We start from the raw sequence: 13,758 nt of genomic DNA on the forward strand, positions 1-13,758 counted from the left end.
ATGATCTTTATGTTGATGCTACTTTATGGCCTCAAGTTTTTTTTGGTTTGTTTTTGATTTATAGCTGTTCTTATTCTTCCCTCTTTCTCTGATTTTTGTCATGCTGGAAATATTTGGAGCAAAATCAAGCGCTGGAAATAAACAGATTTATTACACTGTTCAAAGTGTCTGTATCCTGCTCAATGGACAGCTGGGATCAACACAGAAGAAAAGTGTTTCTTGAAAGGCAGCATGGGCAGCAGGCTATGTCGCTGGGAGATGAGAAGATAATTTCATAGCACGTTTGTTGCAAGCTTGGAATGCTGTCAAGTATGGGATGACAGGCAGCTGACATGGAAATACTCAACTTGCAGTACCATTGTGAGATAACTGCTCTGTGCTTATTTTGCAATGCTTGTCTTTTATTTAGTTTTATGATCCAAACTGGAAAAGAAACTATTTGAACAGTTGGGAATGGAAAGTGTCAGCCTACTTTGGTCTTGACTAAATCACTTTGTTTTTAGCCTTTTCCCTCTCAGCGGTCTTTCCCTCCACCCCGGCGCCTTCTTAAGTTTTTGACCGTTTCTGGTCCAAGTAATTTGACAAGAGAAATGTTCTGTGGGTTAGTGTCCTTTCCATGAAGAGTTTTGGTAGAAACAAAGCAGGCAAGCTGGCCAATCTGTTGTGTGTTTGTCCGGTTGCCCTAGCTGCTCGTCGAATGGCTTCCTCCTGGGAGCGTGTCCCAGCTCTGGCCAGGGTTGTCTGCCTGTCCTCCATATAGCGATTTACTGCCTTTTTTGGTTGTGTTTCTTTCCTTGAATACCATAAAACAGACACTTCTGAACAACTGCAGTTCAGAATGAGGTTTTTAGGATTTTTTTTCTTTCCGAAACACCTGTTTATACAGCGATCAGCCTGGTGAGATCCTGTACTCAACTAGAGCCTCGCTAAGTTGTAGTGATGAGCACTGGCATTTCTTTTGGTTTTGAAAAACTAGTAAAACTTTCCTTTTTTTCTTTTTTTCTCTTTTAAACACTCTGTATAGCTAAATGAGTCTTCATTTTGGAGATGGGAAGTGCAGTGGATGAAACTCTAATGAATTTGTGACTCGCTGATTTTAATAACTGGAAACTGTTGTGTAAAGGAAGTTGAGAGACATTGGCATGCACAAAGACTTATTCACAAGATGTGACTAAATCTTGGTTGCCATAAAGGAGGAGGATGCTCCTTACGGTGACCCGAACAAAAGCTGTTCCTGCAGGTTGTTGGAGCACAACGTTTTTTAGGTACCTGCCATTTCTAGCCTGATTTTGGCTATGGGCTTTAAGAACAGAATCAAAGCTGACCTTTCTTTCCTTTCCATTCCACTTAGTACTTCTAATTCTACACGCATAATAAGAATGTTTGGCTCACTAGGTAAAATCTTAATTGCAGCGTATTCTATGGCGTCTGTGTGCCACATGCCAATCTTGAAGGTCTGTCTGATCTACTGATTAGTCCTTCATAGGGTTTAAAACTTGTGATTTTTATTACTTAGTGATGAAGAATAACTTGGTTTATTTTGTGGGTTGGGTTGTTTAATGAATATTGGTGATTGCTTTCAACCTGTTGAGAGCTAGGTGTGAGAGTAACAAGACTTGGAGAGAGAAGCTGCAGTGGTGAGTTTCTTGTAAAAGCTGCTCTTCTAATAAAAGTGAAAGAGCGTCTCAGCTTTGGAGATATTAATCTTGGGTTGAGATTTGCTGCATTTCTATAACACAAAGTAAAAATGAATTTAAGTATTGTATGTGGGTGTATGTGTAAGAAAGGAGAATAAGATGGCTGAGAAATTTAGGCAGAATCCAGTAAAGTTAAAAGGTGAAGGGAGTCTATTAATACTTTCCCAGTGTGAGTCCACTTAAGGTCCCGTGCTTTGAGTCTTGTCTTCCTAGACTCCCTATACTCTTAGTAAGAGGGAGAGGAAGAAGGCAAGAAAGGAAAAAGGCTAAGGACACGTAATGCTGTATTCTCTGGGTGCTTTGGGAGGGGTGTGGGTACGCACAAACGTGTGTGGCTGGTGCGATGTTTGAGAGGAACCTTCACATCAAGTGGTTAATTTACCTATTTTAAACTTAAAATGTTTCAGTGAACTTTCTGTCCTCAAGGTCTGTGCTAGTTTGCTAGCTGTGAGGAAAAGGCTTGGGTTTTAGGCAAGGTAGTCAGCCATGAAAGCTTTCACCAATCTCTAGAAGCAGATGTGATCTACAGCCCTGATACTGCAGCGTTTCCATCTACAGATTTTGACTTGTTTACCCAATCCATTCCTCCTTCCAACTGGAAATGTAGAAAGAAATGTAAGCATCTGCAAAGGTGAAAGAGTGAAAATTACATGAAAGGAAAAAAAATCGTATGTAAGCACAAATGCTTTTAACTTTGAGGTGCTGATAGTGTCCCCGGTACCTTCAGCTGTGTAACTGTCTTCTGTAGCTGCTTAAACCATTCTTGTAAAATGAAGTGGTGGCTAAAATAACTCCAGCAGTGATGTACAACAAACAGGCAAGGAAGCTGATGGCAACAAGTACAAACCAATGGTTTAAAAAATGCTAATGAGGGTTAAAGTATCTGAGAAGTCTGGCAGCTGGGGCTAAAGGACAACTGGCTCCTTCATCAGGAACCACATCCGTCCTAGCAGCAGTGCGGTGGGGGGGTCTGGCCTCTCCTCCTCAAGGTTCCAGAGCAGAATGTTAGCATGGAACCATATGGTAGCAATACGATGAAAAATTCAGTTTGTGTTTGCTTTCACTAGTAACTATTAGCCGTTTAATCTGGTACTTATCCAGCAGCGTTGTGAAAAGGCTGAAAAATGAGCTAAGGTCACAAATATTAACCAACCGGTTATCTAGGGAAAACTGAATTGGGGGTATTTTTATTATATTAGTCCCATTTTATTAATTAAAACTATGGTGACAGACTTCATGTTTTGCAAGGTAATTCCTTTTAAGGAAACTTATTTGTGTGGTTGATTCAACTCTGAGCAGAAATGAGTGTGGAATTCAATACTGAGGTGGTGTGGTTTAACCTGGCAGGCAGCTAAACGCTGTGCAGCTCTTTGCTCGCTGCCCCTTCCCCAGTGGGATGAATTGGGGGGGAAAAGTAAAACCCATGGGTTGAGGTAAAGACAGCTTAATAAAACAGCAGAGGAAAATAATAATAATAATGATAAAAGAATGTACAAAGCAAGTGATGTACAATGCAATTGCTCATGACCCACTGACTGATGCCCAGCCTGTCCCTGAGCAGTGATTGCTGCCCCCCAGCCAACTCCCCCCAGTTTATACACTGGGCATGACACCGTATGGTCTGGGCTACCCCCCCGGCCAGTTGGGCTCAGCTGTCCTGGCTGTGCCCCCTCCCAGCTTCTCATGCCCCTGGCAGAGCAGAGAAAGCTGAAAATCCTTGACCAGTGTAAGCCCTGCTTAGCAGCAACTCAAACATCAGTGTGTTATCAACATGATTCTGGTACTAAATCTGAAACAGTACTATGCCAGCTACTAGGAGGAAAATTAACTATGCCAGCTGAAACCAGGACACAAGGGTTACCAGCCACAGTAGCAGCTTGCCTAAGGGTGCAGTGGGTTCTCTGTTACCTGGAGTCTTCAAGTTAAGATTAGATGTGGGTCTGAGTGGTATTTTGTGGTTAAGCGAGCAGGTGAGGGATGGATGCAGAAGTTAGTGTGGGGCTCTAGAAGGTGCTATTGCAGGAAATTGAGATGATCATCATGGGTCCTTCTGGCCTCAAAAGTCACCATGGTTGCCATGTACCATTCCTAGCAGCAAAAAGTGAAAAATCATGAGTCGTCCAGTAATGAGCGTAGATGAAGAGACTTTAAGAGCTATTTCTCCAGTAGCTGAAGTCCTCAAGCCTTTGCTTCTTTGAGCAAGACATTTGACTCCTGGCTTAACACTTTTATACAGGTAGTGGGCTTCATTTTAGGCTCCTCTGAGTTCTAAGATGGTGGATAATTATTATTCTTACGCCTCACCGTGAGCTGTGCTGTTTTTGTCTCTGCTTCACAGCAACTCTTATCCTCTTCAACATTTTGCCTGTTTAATTTTACCCTGGAGAGTTTGCCTGTCCGGCTCTCAGTGTGATGGCACGAGTGCTCATGGTGGCATAAGGAGAAGGGAGCGAGGCGTGGGGGAGGAAATCGCAATCTTTCTCTGGGGACAGAGAAACCACTTCTTTCAACAGTGGTGCTGGTTTATGCTGCTTTAAATGCTGATAGTTATGCTGTAAGATGACTCTCTGCTCCAGAAGTATGTCTTGAGGATGAACTGAGATGTAAAACATAAAAAGCCTTTGCAGAGCAAGTTAGTTCAGAGAACAAACTTTTCTCGGAAAAGACAACGTGTCAAATAAAGCCACTGCTAGTTAAGTTCCCAAGTGTTTTCTCTAGCCTCTTCTCTGTGAATCTATTCTGTCCCTACAAGTGCTGCTTGATTTAAGGTTAATGTCAGGTGGGAAATATATGGCTGTGAAACTACTAATATGGAACTAATGGAATGCTTTTAATTCCTTTAAGTGGCCTATCCATTTTCGGCTTTATTACTGCATGGTCACTGCTTCCCTCAGTGCTTTGAAAATTGGAGCTGGGGGAGGGGAAGCTTTGTGCACAATCTGAATATTCATTTTGGCAAAGGTTAGAGACTTGACTGGAGGGGCAGCTCTTTCTTCTGTGTTTCCATTTGTTGAGGCTGGACAGCTTTCTTGAGAAGCTCTGTGCATGTTCTCCTTCACTTGGCTTACGAAGTTGTTTCACCCTGCTCTTGGGCTTCATCTCTTGCTTTCTTAAAACCAGTGTGCTTGCTGCCTGAACAGCAGTCTTCCTCTGTTGCTCACTTTTCCCCTTTCTTTTGAAGGTCTTCCCAAAGAAGGGTGGGAAGAAACATAAGTCCACTCAGCTTTAACATCAACACACTTGCAGTCCACTTCTGGAGCTTAAGCCACAAACCTCTGTAGCTCCATATACCTCTGTGAGAGTATGGAAAGGAAAGAAGGGCTGAGGAGGGGAGGCAGTCTGATTTCTGGGGAGAGTTATGACTGTCTTTGAAACTGGCTGTTGCCACAGCAGGGCTGAAGGCTGTGATATCTGCCAGAAGTAAAGAAATAAGACCTGGCCCTCGGGCCAGCAAGGATTTTGAATTAAGAATGTCCACCCATTTCCCACGTATTGGGAAAATGATGTTGTGAGACTCCAACTGACAAAGATCAAAGCCTGCTAGAAGTGGCCTGAAGATAGGGTAGGGATAAACTTCTGAAAAACTAGAGGTTACATATTGCATCAGAGTTCCTCTCCTGTGCTGCTGTTGGGAGGCAGAAGCATGGCAGCATGTGGGATTGCCTTGCAGAGCTAATGCATAGACCCTTTGCTACTGATTTAACTTGTGCGGTTGGCGCCAGGATCTCTGGGCAGAAGAGGGACTGATTATTAGTATCTGAACATTATGTATGCAAAATTACTGCAACAGAGGTAAGAACGTAGAAGAACAGCGAGTTTAGAGATTAGGAAAAAATTTTTCACCGAAAGGGTTGTCAGGCTCTGGAATGGGCTGCCCAGGGAGGTGGTCGAGTCCCCATCCCTAGGGGTATTTACCAGCCGGGCAGACGAGGTGCTTAGGGACATGGTTTAGTGGTGGGATGGCAGTGCTAGGTTAACGGTTGGACTTGATGATCTTAGAGGTCTTTTCCAACCTAAACGATTCTATGATTCTATTGACACCTGCATGATACTGAAATGGGTTGCGGACTGCTTGCTCACTTTATTTCTTACCCAATCAAAATAGTTGGAGAGGGAATTGGGAATATTGTGGTTTTGTTTATTTGAGACTTGTGATGTAGAATGTCTGTTGAGCTGGCCCAATATTGATTACTGAAAGAAATGTTTGAGGGTTGTTTTTTTATTAAAATTCTTGACATACAAAATCCTCTGAGCGCAAGGAAAGGATGTACTGAAGCAAGATTAAGCATGCAGAAGGATTTTCGATTTTATTAACTTCTGCGTCCTCTATACATGCAGCCATCATGGTACTAACTTCAGAGAACTGATGTTGTTGTTGTCCTTGGGGAACCGGGGGAAGACAGAACTCCCAGAGTCTGTTTGTGTCTTGGTCACACGTTCATTTGCCATAACGCTTGGCATCTTGTAATATTTTCATTCTGCTGTGCTTCCGAGGTGGAGAAAATACGGTCGTCTTTTTAAAAGAGGTATTGTGGTGGACTACTTCAGATTTGAGGAAAAGCCTGATCTGATTCCTGTGGTATTAGTGTGGTTTATAAGCTGCTTTGCAGGCCTAGAGTAAGGGAAGCCTATGCTTCAACTTGACTTGCCTGTATTCCTCAGCCAGGGAAGCAGAGTGCAGAGGCACTGTAGGAAAACTGGGAAGTAAACCTGTTCTGGATAAATTTGGCAGGTACTTCTACTTGTGTAAAGGGGGAGGAAGGGAGGGTGTTCTCCAAATCACTTGAGTCAAAGATGGTAACATAATGTTGAAATGAAATACTGAATAGTTAGGAACTGTTTGGAATTTCTTGACTCGGAAGTCTTCAGCCTGCTTAGTCATATGGAAAGCTCTAAAACCATCAGTCCTATACTAAAGATACGAAAAAAAGAAAAAGCTAATGTCAATTAAAGATTTACTGAAAGCTCCTTATTTTAATGGCTTTCATTCCTGTGACCTGCACCTAGATGAATTCTGTCTGATTGTAACTTTAAATATTGTAGATGATTGTCTTCAGAGGATGAAAAAGCAGAAAATTCAGGTTTCAGGTCGGAGCTGTTTTATTTTTGCCTTCAGGAAAGCTGAATTGGCCTCTGTGAATAAAAGCAAATGTAAAACTGTGCAGAAGTGAAAGCAAACGTAGCATACTCACATCTGCTGTTGACTATTGCTTGTAACATTGCTTCTGGAGAAAGGTGACTGTACAGCCTTAGCTACCAAGACCTCACAGATATAGCAGGCTGTTGTCAAGTTAAGATGATGCTTTAAATTGCCTCTCTGCTTGGAGTCTTTCAGGAGCATAGCCCCCCCAAAAAGCAGCCCTGTGTTGTGAAGCTGAACTCTTCTAAAGTCTTTTAAAAGAAAGTAGAAGGAAAAGGACATGGGAGGTGGTATAAGGTGGGAATACAGGTTCCATGTTTGGGTGGTCCCTGAAAGTGGTAACGTCATCTGGCTCCCTCTGCCTGGGGACATGGCTCTGAGGATGCTGCTGCAGGAGAGTGTGGTGCCAGATTTTTTTCTTCTAGCTTCTGCCCCGTGTTGATTTTGATGTCCAGGGACTGCAAGATCTTACCCTCAATCTTTGGATAGAATAGCATGATCATCCAATGTCAGCTCAACTTCAGACACATTGATTTGGTCCTTGTTTGTCAACCTGTGTTAGTTCTGTGTTTCGCATGATCAGAGTGCAGTCCCTGGGTAGCATCTCAGGACACCTTTTTCACTTGTCTTATTACTTGTTTTGTATTCATTTTAATGCTTCTCCATATCGGGCTGAGTTAAGGCTCTAGCCTTTACGCAACATTGCTCCTGTCTTGTTTTTGACAAATCAAGCCCTTGGAATATGACACTTGGCAGCTGTGTGGGTTGAATGCTGAAAAGTAGATCATGTGCACTGTGCTGCATTCAACCAAATCAATGTGAGCTCTACCGTATGTACTGCAATGCTGCAAAGGTACTGTGTAGGGGTTCTGTCCTGTCTAGATGTGATAAACCCACGTCATTATGTTAGGCAGAGGTGTACGTCTGCCTTGTCTTTTAGTTAATATTTGGAAGGAAAACCAATGACATCTGGAAAATCATCTTCCTTGGCAGAACTTTTCTTGTCCTCAACTGTGTCATAACTGTTGATGAAAACACCAGCAATTTGCAACGGCGCTACTTAGGACTGCTGTGGCAGGGGGTGGGTAGGCAGGAAAGAGTAATGGGGCAGGGAATGGGGCAGTGGACCTTAAGGCACTGTGACAATGAGGGAGTTTATTCACATCACTTAAAACTGAAATAAGCTACTGCTCTCAAGTAGAACCGCCAAAGCCGTACAGATTTGATTGCATTCTCCTCTAGCAATCTCTGTCCAATGGTCGATGCAGAATCCATGAAATTATATACTGGAGTTTTTGGGTTTGTATGTGGTGGTGTTTTTTTAAGTAGCTTTGTGGTGATTGTTTTTCTATGGATTCCTTTTTTCCTTTTTAACTGAAGAACTAAGTTTGTTTAAAAATGCAAAAGTGTAAATGGAAATGCATTCGGTGAGAGAAAGGTGTGTGAAGGTCAATATGTCTGGTTTAGTTGGGTTTGGTTTTTTCCCTTGTTCTTGAGCTTCTTGGAGGGATTGCAGTGAGGAGATGACAAACTGGTGGCCAGGTTTATGTTGCTGTAGGTTTTGTGATCCTGGGAAAAATAGCTAACTCGGTACACCTTGCCTTCTGATCCAGCACCGTGGCTTTTTAAGAGTGACTGTTAAATAGTCATTTGAAAAATTGGGGGGAGCTCCACTTCCTTGGGACACTTTGGTGTGAAAGGTGAAAAGATTTGGAGTTTTTCTTGCCTAGTAAAAACACAGCTTATTTACAAGGAAGTGATGTTCTCAGTCCCTGAGGTTGTGATGAAGATTACTTTGGGGTTTTTTTTTTGTTTTAAATCCTCTTTATTTCTTTTTTTTGTGCTTGCAAACTCAAATGTTGCAATTCCTGGGCTTGCTCTGCCTCTTTGCTTGGCCAGCTCTGGGGCTGGACCATTGCTGGCTGTTACAGGGACACCAGTCAGCTAGAAGCTTAAGAAACAGATCCTTTTAAATGCACTTGGTTCGTTATGTCATAAGGAACCAGCTTAACTAACCACGTTGTAAACCAGAGCGAGAGGAGCCAAAAGTCCAGCTTTGACAGATGTTCTTTGCTTTGTTTTGCTTCAGCAGCTCAGAGACCTTCAGGATGAGTCGGTTGCCCAAATGTAGGCACCTAGTGCTGCTACAGCATTTGAGACCCCGTATGGGGCTAACAGATACCATGCAAAGTGCAGGGGAAACTTGCACCTCTCTGCAGCTGTGGCAGGAGACACAGCAGGGCACTTGTGCATGTTGAGAGGAGCAGTAGGTGCCTGTGATTCCTAAATCTCCTCTCCTTTTTCACCCCGACATATCCGTCACTGTCCCTGTACTCCAATGTGATAGTACTTGGTAGTGGTGTCCCTCACTATTGGGACCAGTACCATTAAATATCTTTAACGGCACAGTGGGTTTGTGTGCACCCTTGGCAAGTTTGCAGGTGACACCAAGCTGAGTGGTGCAGTTGATTCTCTTGAGGGACAGGATGCCAGAGGGACCTTGACAAGCTCAAGAAGTGGGCCCGTGTGAACCTCAAACATGTGAACCTGAAGTTCAACAAGGCCAAGTGCAAGGTCCTGCACCTGGATCAGGGCAATCATCAGTATCAGTACAGACTGGGTGGTGACTGGATTGAGAGCAGCCCTGCAGAGAAGGATACTGGGGATACTGGTGGATGAAAAATGGGACAAAAGACAATGTGTGCTTGCAGCCCAGAAAGCCAACTGTATCCTGGGCCATGTAAGAAGGGTGGCCAGTAGGTCAAGGGAGGTGATTCTCTTCCTCTGCTCTCGTGAGACCCCACCTGCGTCTAGCTCTGGGCCCCCCAGTACAAGAAAGACTTGGACCCATTGGAGCAGGTTCAGAAGAAGGCTTTGAAAATGATGTAAGAGCTAGAAAAACCCCTCATGTGAAGAAAGGCTGAGAGTGCTTGGGCAGTTCACCATGGAGGAGAGAAGGCTTCTGGGAAACCTTATTGTGGCCCTTCAGTACTTAAAGGGGGCTTATAAGAAAGATGGAGAGAGACTTTTTACCAGGGCTTGTAGTGTGATAGGGCAAGGGGTAATGGTCTTAAACTAAAAGAGGGTAAAATTACATTGGTTATAAGGAAGAAATTCTTCACTGTGAGGGTGGTGAGGCACTGGAACAGGTTGCCCAGAGAAGTTGTGGGTGTTCTGTCCCCAGAATTGTTCAAGGTCAGGTTGGATGGGGCTTTGAGCAGCCTGATCTAGTGAAAGACATCCCTGCCCACAGCAGAGGGATTAGAACTAGATGATCTTTAAATGTCCCTTCCCACCCAAACCATTCTGTGATTCTGTTATTACACCATTTTTAATGAAATGCTGAGTACCTCTTCCAGTAGCATAGGCTACATTTCGTTTCTAAATCTGTGAAGGTAGGTCTGAAGCACTCTTCTCCTCTTCAGCTTTGTAGCTTGCTCTGCTCCCCCAGCACTGCTCAGCTTTGCCTTTGTTCCTGCCATAGTGTTTCTAGTGCTACACCTTTTGTGTCCCTCTAAAAATGCAATTTAAACTCTTTATTCTGCTGTTTTGCTTGCTGTGTTGTATAACTGCATCAATAAAAGTCCTCTTCTAAAGAGCACTTCACAAAGCATGTGTCTAGATTTGCAATGCAAAGTAAAATCTCCTTGTACAGGAGTCCTATGATCATTTAATTCTCATGAGGGCTGGCACACTGTCTCCCACTAAATTTGTGGGATTGCTTTCTGCTCTCCAAGAGTTTGGGAGTTAGTTGCTTTTGAATTTTGCTTTTTTTAATGTCTCTCTGCATAGTTGCTCAGTAGTTTCTTCTGTCATGTTTATGACTGGCTCGTGTGATACATCCTTGACAGCAACATTTACCAGAACAGATGAAAGTCATTGTAATGAAAATAACATTTTCTGGTAACGATGACTGTCAATCTAAATATGTCTGCTTCAACTGTAAGCATATGGATTCATGGGTCCTACAGTGACCATAGAGGAAACCTCTTTCCATCTGGGAAAGCTCTTCATGGGGCAGAAAAAGCTCTGCAGATAACTGTTCTCATCCCAGGTCTGTCCATCACTGAAGACAGAAACAATAGAATAACCCCTGGAACACAGGTTTGTAACACATTTTCAGTCAATCCTACCTGACCTACAGGAGTTTGATTTTATTTACATCTCTAGAAGACGGAGCTTAATTTTGTGGCATGCTGAAATATTAGGCTGTACTTTATTCCCTTGATTTTGGGACTGTATGCTATGCAAGTTGATTTAGGTGTTAAAGTTTGCTTTGACATCTATGCCTCTAGACGCCAAATACTTTGCCTTGATGCGGAAAATGCTAGGGGCCAAGAGATATTATTCGCATTGAAATGCACCTTGTCAAAACAAAAATTTCTGGGATGGGAAGAGAACTGGTCCGTTTCAAAGCACGAATGAAGCATCCCAGGACAGACCTGGGATGTTTGGTCCTGGAGTGGAAACCTTGTGGTCAGGGCTGCATTCTCCTGCCTGTTCAGACAGCCTTACGGATTTGGAACGATTTGTGAAACGATAAGTCAGCCGACCGGGGAGCTGCCTGTGCCTAGTCAACAGGAGTACGGAGAGCAGGAATATGCCTCAAGCCAGTTTTGATTTTTGTTCTTGAAAACGCCTTGTTCAAGACTCTGGGAGGAAGCGTTCTGCACTTAGAAATCCGCATTTCCAAACCTTTTTTAGGAGATGCATATGCTTATCCTTTTTTCCTTAATCTAGCAAGAACAGGTCTTGGTGTGCAAAAGGGGAAGAAAAAGGCATGAAGGTGGGCAGGCCAGGATGAGGGACTGTGGGGGGCAGTGGTTATTTTCAGCTGAGAGAGAGGAATCCTGAGATTCAGCCACTGAGTTAAAACAAACAAACAAAAGAACAACAACAAATGCCACCAAAACCCATGCGAAACAAAAAACCTCCACACAAGTCTTTTTATCCATATTCTTGTCTTTGATAGGAGTGTTTGTTCTTTCGGGATGCTCTTTGGGTGGGCTGAAATACTGGTTAAGCTGCTCAGGTGGAGGATGAAATGGAATGGGGGGGGAAAAATCTTGGGTGTTTTGGGAGGTTCTTGAAAGCCCAGTGTTACTGCTCAGGACTGGAGGCGTGCTGTCAGGCTGGGCTGAGCAGCTCTGGAGAGACAGGCAGAGCAGGAGTGTCTCTTCTGTGCATCGATCGGCTCTAAGTGCCCGATGAGAGCTTGCTCTTGCAGCTTGGAGTTCAAAAGCTTGATGTCATGAAACTTGAAGTCTTAAAACAGTGACAGAATAGAGGGGTCTCCATAGTTAGACAGCTGGTGGTGAAGCACTGTTTTCAAGATTTGCCTTTATCAAAGTCCTGGGACTTTGTTTTTCTTGAAGGTCTCCTAAGTGCTAAGCTGCTGCAGCTGAAGAGAAAACTCAGCTGGCAGATGTCACCAGGGAGTTTCTCGCTGAATCCAGTAGCTCCTTTTGTGGGAGCTCATTTGCTGCTTTTCCCTAGCAGGGAGGATGCTGAAAGGTTTCTTTTTCTGGCACTCTTGAGCTACTGAAGTCATTGGTTCATTAGTAACTAAGAAACAGAAGCGCTTACAGGAAAAGCTCCTAGAAGCTGACAGTAGACTTTTCTCTGAAAGAAAAGTTGTTTTGATCCTGTTTTGGTTTTTTCTGAAGGATGAGGGATTTGTCCAGAGTGATCCAACTGCTGATGAAGTATCTTGTAAAACATGACTTGGGAAGCATAATTAATATTATATGGTCTGAGCAGTCAAGCAGCCCTGCAGAAGGGACTGAGGATAATGACCTCAAAGGGTTGCTTAGTCTTGCATAATGTCAGATGACTGCATTAAACTTGGGACTGGGCAACATAATATGGGAAGAGAATGTGATAAATATGGAAATCTGGGGGATGTCAGATGTCCTAAAGTATAATCTTATTTTATGATCTCTGGAAAAGGTATTGCTCAGGTATCTTTAATGACGCCTCTTTTGTACTGTCTGTAGTAAAGATGGCATTGTCATTTTTGATGTACCACTTCCTTTGACATAGCTTCAGTACTTAAAGGAGAGTGATTGGACTGTCGTAATTGTCGCCTATAATGGATTCAGGTTAGCTCATTACACAGAAGTTGAACTAAGTAGTTACAACATCAGGTTAAATCTCCTTTCTTTGGGAGAGCGTGTGGGGGGGGGAGTTTGAACAATAAAGTCTGCTCCCATACTAATGTATCGCCAGAATCTCTTTGGGTTCTCAAGAAGCATTCTACTTGAAGGACTGATCCTCAACGGGATTGCCTTGTCATGGGGTGAACAGTGGGTCTAAAGGACTCATATTAACATGAAGTTCAGTGTTAGGAGTTTTGGTTTAGTGGTTTGGTGGGGTTTTTTTCCTGCAACAGTTAAAGAAACATAACTGTTCTTACAAACTGGTGCTTGGAGCATCAACATTTGCAGGACTTTTCTGACAAAAGGTATAGTAACTATTGAGAAATTGGATCTTGACTGGTGGGCTTAGGGACATAGTAATAGCATCCTGCCATTCTTAGGTTTTCATATTTACTTCAAATTAGAAGTGGAGATAAGTGATGACAGATTTCTGGGGGAGGTAAGTTTGTCCTGTGAAGAGCCAGCCCTGTTGCAGAGTTGTGCTGTGCTACAGGCTCTGTTTTTAAGCTTCTGCTCCCAGAGGAGCTGTTGTGGCAAACCAAAGCATCTTGTTAGGTGGGAAAGTGCTTTCAGGAAGGTGACTTTATTTAAGCTTATCATAGAATGGTTTGGGTGGGAAGGGACCCCTAGAGCCCACCCAGCCCAACCCCTCTGCAGGAGCAGGGACACCGCTAACCACATCAGGTTGCTCACAGCCCCGGCCAACCTGGCCTGGAATGTTCCCAGGGATGGGGCCTCCACCCCCTCTCTGGGCAACCCCTCC

The sequence above is a fragment of the Egretta garzetta genome, unplaced genomic scaffold (genome assembly GCF_000687185.1).
Source record: "Egretta garzetta isolate BGI_Z169 unplaced genomic scaffold, ASM68718v1 scaffold200, whole genome shotgun sequence".
NCBI lineage: Eukaryota > Metazoa > Chordata > Aves > Pelecaniformes > Ardeidae > Egretta > Egretta garzetta.